This window comes from Oncorhynchus gorbuscha, linkage group LG19, assembly GCF_021184085.1.
Source record: "Oncorhynchus gorbuscha isolate QuinsamMale2020 ecotype Even-year linkage group LG19, OgorEven_v1.0, whole genome shotgun sequence".
Lineage (NCBI taxonomy): Eukaryota > Metazoa > Chordata > Actinopteri > Salmoniformes > Salmonidae > Oncorhynchus > Oncorhynchus gorbuscha.
Window position 1 is genome coordinate 65,243,707 of NC_060191.1, and position 9,985 is coordinate 65,253,691.

The following is a 9,985-nucleotide window of genomic DNA, read 5'->3' on the forward strand; positions in this document are numbered from 1 at the left end:
CATGGGAATTAAATGATGTAATCTGGATAAGTAGGGCTCATGGAATACAGGGAGAAATAGCAGCACGAGGGTAGGCTTACATCTGACACACACACACACACACACACACACACACACACACACACACACACACACACACACACACACACACACACACACACACACACACACACACACACACACACACACACACACACACACACACACACACACACACACACACACACACACACACACACACACACACACACACACACACACACACACACACACACACACACACACACACACACACTTATACCCTGCTGCCTTTTCTGGAGGATTAAAACAGAGAGAGAGGGCTTCAACAGAGTGCTGCCTGCCTAGCTACTGCAACCTCAGGCTGTCAATTAACCAGGAAAAGAAGTTCAAATCTACAATATAACGTATTGTGTGAATATCTCTAGTGGGGGAGAGGACTGTGGTGGGTTTATAGCACATAGTGGATCAGGAATTCATTACAGCCCTAACAGGAGCTCCATGCTGTATATCTACACTACCACAAAGCTCAAAGACGCCCCAGAGCACCAGGAACATGATGTCATTAGTTCCTCTTCCTTCATGCTTGGCATTACACCTATAGGCCTTACCTGACCCTATGGGGATTAACATAGAGACATGCAGTAGAAAGAGCTCCCATCCTATCATAGTGAATACACAGGCAGTGGTTTGGCAGTCATTTCAGGGATGGAAGCCATGCAGAGAATCATCATGGCCAACTGTTATAATTGAGGTCATGAAGGTTCAAACACTTGGCCTTGGAAGCCACTCAGTTATCAAACATCTGGAGGTGGAGCCACAGAGAGCCTTCCCAGTTAGCCCCGCTGGACTCTAACTGACCCAGTGGGACAGCCTCTCCAGCACTCTGCCATTCAGTCATTAAGAACATCCAATATTCACCAATCAAAAGGAGATTTGCATCCTTAGGTGTTATTGGCGTGATCAATCATGTCCTGGGTCCAGCGGTTTAATTTGGTCACCTGCTGGCCAGTTGGCCGGTGGCCTGCACTGGGCTGCTGAATGGGCTGAGCAGTCTGCTAGGCTCGCTCCTCTCCTCTCCTCTGGAGCCAAGGCAGGGGGCTAATTGAGCAGATGTTGGTAAACAAGCATTGGTGGAACCCCAGAAACAGGGTCTTCTCTTCAGCGCTCCTCTTATGAGTAGATATATTTGGGGGAGAAGAGGAGCACATCTGGCAAAGGGATGAACATCTGGCAAAGGGATGAACATCTGGCAAATGGGACTTACATATTTGATACCGTTCGCTTTTGCTGCCATGCCACAGGGAGAGAGTTGGTGAGCGTGGCTGCCGTGCCACAGGGAGAGAGTTGGTGAGCGTGGCTGCCGTGCCACAGGGAGAGAGTTGGTGAGCGTGGCTGCCGTGCCACAGGGAGAGAGTTGGTGAGCGTGGCTGCCGTGCCACAGGGAGAGAGTTGGTGAGCGTGGCTGCCATGCCACAGGGAGAGTTGGTGAGCGTGGCTGCCATGCCAGAGGGAGAGAGTTGGTGAGCGTGGCTGCCATGCCACAGGGAGAGAGTTGGTGAGCGTGGCTGCCATGCCACAGGGAGAGAGTTGGTGAGCGTGGCTGCCATGCCACAGGGAGAGAGTTGGTGAGCGTGGCAGACAAGATAACATTTCATAGAAAATGCTGTGCAACGGATAATTCAACCAATGTCCAATTTTCTGTTCGATATCGGACAAAACTACAAAGCCAGTCCAAGACCGTTTTAGTATACTATTAATACATGACGAAAGCATCATAATTGACAGCAAGTGTTGCTCCACACACCAGGAATGTACAACAAGATGTACAACATCTTTGTGGTTCGTTCTCCTTGGGTAAAGCTGCATCCTGTCTCTTCCTGTCTTCCTCTCCCCAGCCGTTGGATAGTTGGGCTAATTGCTGAGGATCACCTTGCCTCTGTCAATCTACCTCTGTCCTCATGGATTGACAACAATAATACAATCACTAGAGACAATAGAGGCAGATTACAGGCTGAAAGGCCTCTCTCTCCTTTATAATACAGCTGTACAGGGAGAGAGAGGAGAGAGGCCATGTCACACACAGAATAGACTGAGCCTTTTCATTAGATGCTAAACAAACACCATGGCTGCAGAATGAATCCTAAATGAGAATATAGTTTACACCCAGAACATCTGGCATGGCCTGGCATATTGAAATTAACTGTAAATTGGAAAATTGAAAGTGAGGGCTGAAGGGGGGATGCTCCTGGGCTGGTCCCTTTGTCAGAGCTGCTCTGATTGGGCGGCTGGAGATGTTATTGAGCAGACCTTGAATGGAGCAGCCTAATGGAGGCTTTCACTGTGTCTGTCTGTCCATCCGTCTGAACAGAAAGGTAAATAAAGTGTCGTCTCTCTCTCCTCTCTCGCCCACACACACACACCACCATGCCTAACCTTCAGGCCCATTACAGCAAAATGCTTTAGGCAAAAACAAATAACAATCTACTACGCAAATAAATAGAACTTGATGCACTCGTGTCCTGGGTGGCGCTGAAGAGAGGAAATGGACAATGTAGTGATCCTGGGGTCAATACAACTATCCACTAAAAGCATGGTAGTAGCTGGCTGGGATTATTCCCTCCGTACTGGATCACTGAACTTTAGATGTTTTCCCTCGTTTTTCCTCTCGCCCTCTCCTCTCAGTAAACACTGAAACACAGGCTCGTGGAAGGCATTAGGCCAAACGGTGAAGCAGGATATCAATAAAATTAATGTAAGTCAGTTAAGAACAAATTCTTATTTACAATAACAGCTTACCCGGGCCAAACCCTAACGATGATGGGGCCAATTGCACGCCACATTATGGGACTCCCAATCACAGCCGGTTGTGATACAGCCTGGAATTGAACCAGGGTCTGTAGTTACACCTCTAGCACTGAGACACAGTGCCTTAGAAAGCTGCGCCACTCAGTGAGCCCATGAACAGGGATACACTGGGTCTAATGTCCTCAATATCCACATGTCCTTGTCCTTTGTCTCATTCAGAGAGGTCTCCCTTGTGAAGACAGACAAAGAAAGAGAGAGATTGAGTTTGTCCCACAGAGGACATGATGGTCACGGAGGAGGAATATTAGATCTTCCATACTGCTGAGGCACAACAACAGGCATATGGCTCCCCCACAGGGACAGGCTGACTCCCAGACAGCACCTAATGCAATCAGCACCACACACAGCCAGTGTGTACAGGACATAAAGCACTCTCCTCTCAGCACGAGGCACAAATCATCATCACTCAAATCTGATTTGGGGCGCAGAGCATCCTAGCTGCAATTTCCTTTATTAAAATAGATCTCTATTTGATCCTGTTCAATGCTTTTGGTCTCTGGTGGCTCTTAGTGAAGGACACATCTGAAGGGTGTGTGCATGTGTGTGTGTCTGTTTGTGTGTGTGTGGTATTTAATTGGCAAGCTATTTAATGACACAGTTTACATAACCAGGATGGACACAGCCATGAAAGGCTGCAAGGACACACAGACACATACCACACTGTGTTCCAATGGCAGGAAGTGTGTGCATGTAAGTGTGCTTGCTGTGTCTGTTGGTATGGCACGACGCGTGGCGTGCTGTGTTCCAGTGTCCACCCTGGTCCCTGACTACAGGGCTGCTGTGTCCCAGTGTCCACCCTGGTCCCTGACTACAGGACTGCTGTCTCCCAGTGTCCACCCTGGTCCCTGACTACAGGGCTGCTGTGTCCCAGTGTCCAACCTGGTCCCTGACTACAGGGCTGCTGTGTCCCAGTGTCCACACTGGTCCCTGACTACAGGACTGCTGTCTCCCAGTGTCCACCCTGCTCCCTGACTACAGGGCTGCTGTGTCCCAGTGTCCACCCTGGTCCCTGACTACAGGACTGCTGTCTCCCAGTGTCCAACCTGGTCCCTGACTACAGGGCTGCTGTGTCCCAGTGTCCACACTGGTCCCTGACTACAGGACTGCTGTCTCCCAGTGTCCACCCTGCTCCCTGACTACAGGGCTGCTGTGTCTCAGTGTCCACCCTGCTCCCTGACTACAGGGCTGCTGTCTCCCAGTGTCCACCCTGGTCCCTGACTACAGGGCTGCTGTCTCCCAGTGTCCACCCTGGTCCCTGACTACAGGGCTGCTGTCTCCCAGTGTCCACCCTGGTCCCTGACTACAGGGCTGCTGTCTCCCAGTGTCCACCCTGGTCCCTGACTACAGGGCTTCTGTGTCTCAGTGTCCACCCTGGTCCCTGACTACAGGGCTACTGTCTCCCAGTGTCCACCCTGGTCCCTGACTACAGGGCTGCTGTCTCCCAGTGTCCACCCTGGTCCCTGACTACAGGGCTGCTGTGTCTCAGTGTCCACCCTGGTCCCTGACTACAGGGCTGCTGTCTCCCAGTGTCCACCCTGGTCCCTGACTACAGGGCTGCTGTCTCCCAGTGTCCACACTGGTCCCTGACTACAGGGCTGCTGTCTCCCAGTGTCCACCCTGGTCCCTGACTACAGGGCTGCTGTCTCCCCGTGTCCACCCTGGTCCCTGACTACAGGGCTGCTGTCTCCCAGTGTCCACCCTGGTCCCTGACTACAGGGCTGCTGTCTCCCAGTGTCCACCCTGGTCCCTGACTACAGGGCTTCTGTGTCTCAGTGTCCACCCTGGTCCCTGACTACAGGGCTACTGTCTCCCAGTGTCCACCCTGGTCCCTGACTACAGGGCTGCTGTCTCCCAGTGTCCACCCTGGTCCCTGACTACAGGGCTGCTGTGTCTCAGTGTCCACCCTGGTCCCTGACTACAGGGCTGCTGTCTCCCAGTTTCCACCCTGGTCCCTGACTACAGGGCTGCTGTCTCCCAGTGTCCACACTGGTCCCTGACTACAGGGCTGCTGTCTCCCAGTGTCCACCCTGGTCCCTGACTACAGGGCTGCTGTCTCCCAGTGTCCACCCTGGTCCCTGACTACAGGGATTACTCTGAAGATATCTGGCACAGCCTTCTCTCTACTTTATCTTCTTTAATCAGTGATGTTATTGGCATGTGTGGTTTTGTCAATGGGTCAACAGGGGAGTGGATGCAGGGAGGATATCCAATGGGCAGAACCCAGGAGAGTTGGACCGCTCACTGCTGCCAAACCAACAGCCTGACTGACCTTTGACTGCTGTCAACTTGTGTGAGCAGAGCCTTCCAAGGACTCATGTCTCTGCATCTCTTATGTCTTCTTAGTGGGAAAGACACTCAGCTTTATGGGTTAACAAAATCCAACAATCATCACAGCTGTTATTGTGAATAGAGAAATCTGGGAAATCACTTGTCATTGTTGTAATAAATCACACCATGATTCTGTGATTGACATAACGGCTCTTGTGGAAAACATACAAAACACACACACTCATACCCACACATAGCTCCTGTAACAATAGCTGACTAGCACGGGGACTGTCATCTCACGCTGCCTATCCCATGAACCAGAGTAGACTGAAGGGGCGGTCGGGCTTTGAGTATAAATAAATTAAAGCCCCATAAAAAAAATCCTTCAATTTCTAAAATGATAAGATTTTGGGCTTTCCGCTTCTCCAGATATTTAATTTTAATTTCCAGTGTTTCATATATTTGGAGAGGTTCACAAGTTTGACTTCACCTTGGGATCTGGAAGCATGTAACTGAAACAGCTCTCTGTTACATGAAGATAGAATTGACACTGTTCAAACTAATCAAACTGAACTTTGCTTTTGTAGTCTGATTACATCATTGTCTGTAAGCAAAAGTAGGCATTGGTTCCTCAGAAATGCACAAACAATTCTGAATGAAGTTGACAAATTTCACACTATGTCTCATAAAACATTGTAATACACTTTTTAAACAAACAAAAAAACAGCTTAACAATGCATTTCAATCAATTAGCGGCTCTACAGAATGAAAGGGATCCAGACTAACATTTTCCCCTTTTTCTGTTGATGGCACCAGCCCATGGTTTGGTTGCAACAAATCGTTGTCACGGCGTCACGCAATAGAAAAATATTGTAATCATCTTAGTCATTCACAGTGCTATATTTAAGAATAATGCTCGAGGGGGTGTGTTTGGCCAATATACCACAGTTAAGGGCTGTTCTTAAGCACAACACAACGCAGAGTGCCTGGATATAGCCCTTAGCCATGGTATATTGGCCATATACCACAACCCCTGTGGTGTCTTATTGCTATTATAAACTGGTTACCAACATAATCAGAGCAGTAAAAATAAACATTCTGTCATAGGCGTGGTATACGGTCTGATATACCACAGCTTTCAGTCAATCAACATTCAGGGTTGTAACCACCCAGTTTATAATGTCTGATATATCACAGCTTTCAGCCAATCAGCATTCAGGGCTGGAACCACCCAGTGCTATAATATGTGTATACTACTGAGATCGTTTTGAATACATAACTTGTTTAATCTAACGTGTCCATGCAGGAATGCATGGTTCAACATATTCTGATGTTCAACCTAATTCAGTTATTGTCACGAATTATAGTTTGACAAATAAGCTATTGTTGTATAATTGTACTGTTAAAACAGGTCTCCAGAATTTTCTGAATTGTATTTTGTTCATTGGAGATGAACTTTATATGGCGATATTGAGTTGTTTCATCTTACTGTCCAAAGGCAATGTACCTTATGAATCCGGCTACACACTCGTATCCCTGTGAACTGGGTTATACATTAAACATTCTCTATTCAGGCTACAGAGGCTTCAATTTACTCTTTAACTAGATTTGATGGTGAGAAGGCACAAAAAAGGGGAAAATATATTTGTTTATTAAAGATTGTTTTCCACCACCATGCTAGATTGACTAATGCTACTTCCTAACATCGGTACAGTGCTCAGACCATGGGTAAACAACAGACTGCTGCCACCTGATCGGCTGAACATAATACGCATAAAGAAAGTATGTATATTTTCACTTTTATTTCTCTCTTCTCACTATTAAATCGAGTTAAGGAAGAAATCAACGGCTCTGCAGCCTGAATGGAGAATGTTTTATGCACGAACCGGTTCACGGGGGATACAAGTGTATAGCCAACAGCAAACATTTCCTTTGGACGGTAAGATGAAATGACTCAATATTGCCATCTGCCGATCTTTGGCTAAGAAGGCCCCAGCGAAACAGACACGTGGCAGGCAGACACTTTCATTACAGGGATCATGAGGATAATGTACTTCACTGTTTGACCAAATCAAAGGGTCGCAAATATGAGTGCTTTGGTTGCATTCTCAAATCCTGAAATCTATTGGAATGTACATGTTGTCCTGTAACCAGTGAGAGTTGCTCTTCATTCCATACATAAATACTGCCACCTGCTGATATACCCTGGGCGCTCCAGTCCTAGCAACGCTGTAAAATGGATCTGTAAATGTGTGGAAGCGACAGCGCTGTATTAATATATTCTACAGGCATCAGACCAGAGAACTGTGGCACTACAGGCAACATGGCCCACTCCTAATTGGAATGTTGACCAGCTGCATTTTGATGGGATTTAGAAGGTCAGGGCAACAAAGCCCTCTGAGGAACAACAGCACATATTTCCCCTTCCTTTTCTCTGTGACATCTATCAAAATGGCTGCTGTGGGAGGAGGGGTTAATGGCATTATTTGTCATGCCAACCGAGGGTGTCAGCAGACGTTTCCATTAGATGTGATGTCTTTATAAGGAGACGTGACAGCGACCAAACGGTTACCATCGCGGCAACGTGGAACCATGCCAGCCAATTAAAACACAGTTAAGTGACTTCTGCTTAATATCAGACACACGGATGTCTGTTACTTAAGCCTCCACAACACCTGAGTGTGTGTTCATTCAGAATACTGGATTATCAGCCTCTATAACACCTGATGAAGACTTCTGGATCATATCCAGTCTAAGACCATGGGCTAGTTTAAAATGGTAAATATAGAGGCCCTATATTCAGGGAAATGTATTGATACATTGTCTGGATTTTGTGAAGGAGGAGCTAGTTCCCAGGACCATAGCAGGAGACGGGAGTGAGATGGCACTCCAGTTATTTACTATCCTGGGGGTCTGTTTTATCAAGAGTTTGAACATCAATTTGTTTTCTGCCAGAATAGCAAAAACAGGAACAAAGCTGATAGGAATCTGGTGGTGTAGAAAGAAATCACAATTTGTTATCCCCTTTTATGACTCCAATAGCAAATAATAGATTTCCCCCATTTATCTAAACAGTGCATTTCCATAGAAATGGCCTATTGTGTGCGTCTCCGTGGGCCAGATTGGGGGAGTAGGGGAATGGAGCTGTTAATCCTGTTATAGTTTCCTCCTGCAGTAGAGACAGGGAGCATCTCAATTCTCCTCCAATGGGTTTAGAGAAGGAGTTGAGGAAAGAGGATGCGAGGAGTATGCAATTGAGATTCTCCCACGGGCAGAGTTTCACAGGGATGCTCCCGCTCAGAGCTCAAGGCTGAGAGGAGGATGGACATATTCCATCTATCGCTTTCTCTCTCTTTCTCTTTCATGAGGAGCTGGAGCACTGCATTTCACACCCTCTCTCTTTCTCTCTCATGAGGAGCTGGAGCACTGCATTTCACACCCTCTCTCTTTCTCTTTCATGAGGAGATGGAGCACTGCATTTCACACCCTCTCTCTTTCTCTTTCATGAGGAGCTGGAGCACTGCATTTCACACCCTCTCTCTTTCTCTTTCATGAGGAGCTGGAGCACTGCATTTCACACCCTCTCTCTTTCTCTTTCATGAGGAGCTGGAGCACTGCATTTCACACCCTCTCTCTTTCTCTTTCATGAGGAGCTGGAGCACTGCATTTCACACCCTCTCTCTTTCTCTTTCATGAGGAGCTGGAGCACTGCATTTCACACCCTCTCTCTTTCTCTTTCATGAGGAGCTGGAGCACTGCATTTCACACCCTCTCTCTTTCTCTTTCATGAGGAGCTGGAGCACTGCATTTCACACCCTCTCTCTTTCTCTTTCATGAGGAGCTGGAGCACTGCATTTCACACCCTCTCTCTTTCTCTTTCATGAGGAGCTGGAGCACTGCATTTCACACCCTCTCTCTTTCTCTTTCATGAGGAGCTGGAGCACTGCATTTCACACCCTCTCTCTTTCTCTTTCATGAGGAGCTGGAGCACTGCATTTCACACCCTCTCTCTTGTTTTCTAAAGCAGCTCGTTACAATGTGTGCTGCGTTTACTGCATCCAGAGGAGTGAAAAGAGTAATATGAAACCCATGTCTATTATGTGGTGTATTTAGTTAAATAATAATACATGCACAACAAAATAATCAAAATGCGTGTCTCAGTGAACTTGACAATTACTGATGTGCAGATTTAACAGTGAGCCAGATGAAGAAGTAATGAGTGCAGTATATCAAACCTAGCCCTCGCATTGATCATTTATTTCAGTTTGGGGGTAATGGTGACATTTAGCTGAACACAATACTGAATCTACTAGGAGACGGCACCATTTGATTCAGCTGAGTTGCACTTCTGAAACGAGCTGTAGGCATAGGTATGTGTGATGAATAACACTGGAGGAAACTGAGACCACAAATGATTAGTCGCCAATCAAACAACTTATACAGCAAGTTTCACAGTAAAAGTAAGAGTTAGAAAGTATTTTGGTTTAATACATCATATTACTTGACAAATAGGGAACAAATGCAATTTTTACAGTAGCATTTCTGTTTTTTTTGCACAACAGAAGCTTCTTGTCTGTAACCATAGATACACAGAGAACAGGGGACGGAGTCAATATAATCAGGGATAGAGAGGTTTGTGACACATGCCATTCAGGGGACACCCAAGGGATCGATGACAATGATAAATGAAATTGACCACTGTCAAAGACTGACAAACAGAAAAATAAAAACAAACACAAGCTCACACACACAAGCTCACACACACAAGCTCACACACACAAGCTCACACACACAAGCTCACACACACAAGCTCACACACACAGGTACACAC

At 46.9% G+C, this 9,985-nt stretch overlaps 1 protein-coding gene across 12 annotated transcripts in view; it reads right to left on the reverse strand.

The window, feature by feature from the left end:
* Nucleotides 1-9,985, reverse strand: part of LOC124005506 (roundabout homolog 2-like) — an 832,377-nt gene that overhangs the window by 681,349 nt on the left and 141,043 nt on the right. The gene's annotated exons all lie outside the window — the stretch shown is intronic.